General features: G+C 40.1%; 1 long non-coding RNA gene across 1 annotated transcript; it reads left to right on the top strand.

Annotated features, from left to right (window-relative positions):
* The first annotated feature begins 1,377 nt into the window (after positions 1-1,377).
* LOC118394317 (uncharacterized) lies at positions 1,378-2,161 on the top strand. Its single transcript, XR_004827735.2, has 3 exons — positions 1,378-1,470; positions 1,705-1,778; positions 1,868-2,161. It is a non-coding gene; the product is annotated as an uncharacterized LOC118394317 (long non-coding RNA).
* Positions 2,162-2,604: the final 443 nt, after the last annotated feature.

The following is a 2,604-nucleotide window of genomic DNA, read 5'->3' as shown; positions in this document are numbered from 1 at the left end:
CCTAATCTGTCCATTATATGCATATTCTAGCATCTGGTCCTGAGTAATAGGCCGTTTACTTTGGGAATGTTATTTTTCCAAACATAAAAATAGTGCCCCCTAGCTTCAGGATTAATGAGGCAAGGTCTAGATTTGATTCAAATCCAATCCACATTTTAGACAACTAACTTAACATTTAATCTTTACCAAAACATTCCCTTTGATTTGGACATTTTCCACACAACGTACAATGTATAAACATCAAACATATACAAGGAAAACTCTTCACGTTACAATGTTTTTGTAATAATGTCATCTATTAACCTTTAATGACATTTTCATATTCCATCTATCGTCATGACCACCATTGTGGCTGACGGAAACCAGTGTTCCAAAGTCCCTTTATTTCATGTTTAATGTTCTGAGGCTGGTTCTTCATAGTAACAGGACAAAGGAATTTGTCTGTGGCCTGAGATTCACCAGGGGCGTGAGGGGTCATAAAACCACCACATCTTCAGACCCCTAGATCTCTCCTCCTCTGTTGGGGTTGAGAGATAATCTGTAGGGTTGTGGTCTCCTGTAACCTGATCTGATCAGGACAGTCATGACAACTAGTATGAGTCAGTATGAGTCAGACATATTTTCAATACTGCCCTCTGCTATCACAAGCTGAAAATGTTCTCTGTCAAATACATTTTGCATAATCAAACAAAATATATAATTATCTGTTGTTCCATTGTATTGTTTACTGAACTGCCTGTTTCCCACAAAAAGGTTAGACGAATAGACAACTAATTTGACATTTCTATCTTGGTGCAAGCCCTCTATCAGGAGTCCACATTAATAGAGTACTGTATGTCATGAATTTATGATTTGGGCCAGATTCCTGTGTATTTTGCAATTCCAGAAATGTTTTATAGAGAATAATTCTCACAACATTATGTTATAACTGCAAACCAGTTATTAACTCCACCTCACATTCTTATTGCGGATGACAATCTGCACCATGCATCCCAATACAGCACAGACAGTTGAAGAGACAGACGAGGCTTATAGCTGAGGTCATCAACTCATGTTAAACAACAGCGTTTATTGTGTTGATGGTGTAAATGTCTGATATAAATCACTTGAGGCGAGCAACACACCAGCCAGTCATACCCAGTCACAACCAGTCATACCAGGCTCAGAGAATGAATGACAAGACCACACTAGTTGACCATCATATGCATGTGAAATGGACCGTCAAGTCTCTTTGAGCTCAATGGTGACAATGACAGATACTTGCTTTGTAAAATTTGCGGTTTCACAACCATCGCTATCCAAACCACAAGCCCCATTCCATTTCTATCTCGGGCCAATCAAATTCATTCTCTGTTTTGTTCCCTGACAACAGGTTCTCAGTCAATACAGCTCTCTGAGGGGCCAGTGGATGATGTAATTGGTCCAGCAGACACACATCGTGATGTAATTGGTCCAGCAGACACACATCATGTGAGCAACAACGCATTGGCAACGACCATACCCTCAATGCCTCCATTGACTGGTTACAAAAACGGACAATGCCCCAAAGTTATTTACGTAACGTTGCCTGAGCAATACGACAAATATCTGTGCTCTCTGAAAGAAATTCATTTCCTCATAAGTGAATAATTGTGAATTTATTAGCAAATTTGTGTCTGTTTTGTTCTCTCATCCTGTGTGTCTGTGATGTCCTTCTTCTGCCAGCTGTATTCTACAGACAACCACTGCTTTATGATGGCCTGACAGCGATCATTGACCATCCACAGGCCTTTCATCAGGTGATAATCATGGACACTTCTTTGAGGACAGACTGACAGCGTCATCTGGTGTTAATGCCTTCCTTTGCTCCCTGCTGCCAATATCTTAGGTCTTACACTCCATAGGCCCCTAAGGGGACTGGCTTCCTATTGAAAACTATGGCTGAAAGGAGAAAAGAGAGTGGTTGTCGGTGACACATTTTCTGCCACACAAAGAATCCTATTGGAGTTGACTGTGAGGACTGGATGTCTGTAGAGCAGAGTGGAGATAACATGACTGGGGCACGGCTCATTAGTGTAAACCGGATCATCACAGTGAGGATAAATGGACATTTTGGCCTGTCCACCTCCAATATGGAGAGCAAGTGGAGCATTTGGAATGAGACCAATTTAGCAGCTTAAGATGTTAACCAGATTACACAGATGCAATAATGTACCTTCCTCAAATAACATATTTATTTCACTCAGTTAAATTAATAATTTGACATTAAATACATTTGAGTATTGTGCAATAACAATGTATTTCTGCAGTGCCGAAACGATTCCCAGCCTGTCTTTCTTCTCCTGTTGGCCGAGATGGGAGACTAAGAAAAAAAATCTTAGGAGCACTTTTAAATACTCACCACTAAGTGGTACTATTTCTCTACAGAAATATTGACCCTCTGTTTCCCTCATATCGGGACAAGATGTGATGATATGAGAAAACAAGATACTAAATGTGCGAAAGATGTCATGACATCTTGTGTCACTGAATAGCATGTATCAAGGCAGTGTCATTTTGATATAGAAATAGTTATGATTGGTGTTTGACATACAGTACCAGTCAGAAGTTTGGACACACCTACTC

The sequence above is a fragment of the Oncorhynchus keta genome, chromosome 14, assembly GCF_023373465.1.
Source record: "Oncorhynchus keta strain PuntledgeMale-10-30-2019 chromosome 14, Oket_V2, whole genome shotgun sequence".
In the NCBI taxonomy this organism is placed as follows: domain Eukaryota; kingdom Metazoa; phylum Chordata; class Actinopteri; order Salmoniformes; family Salmonidae; genus Oncorhynchus; species Oncorhynchus keta.
Note: the sequence above shows the minus strand (reverse complement) of the source record. Positions and strands in the feature narration are given on the sequence as shown.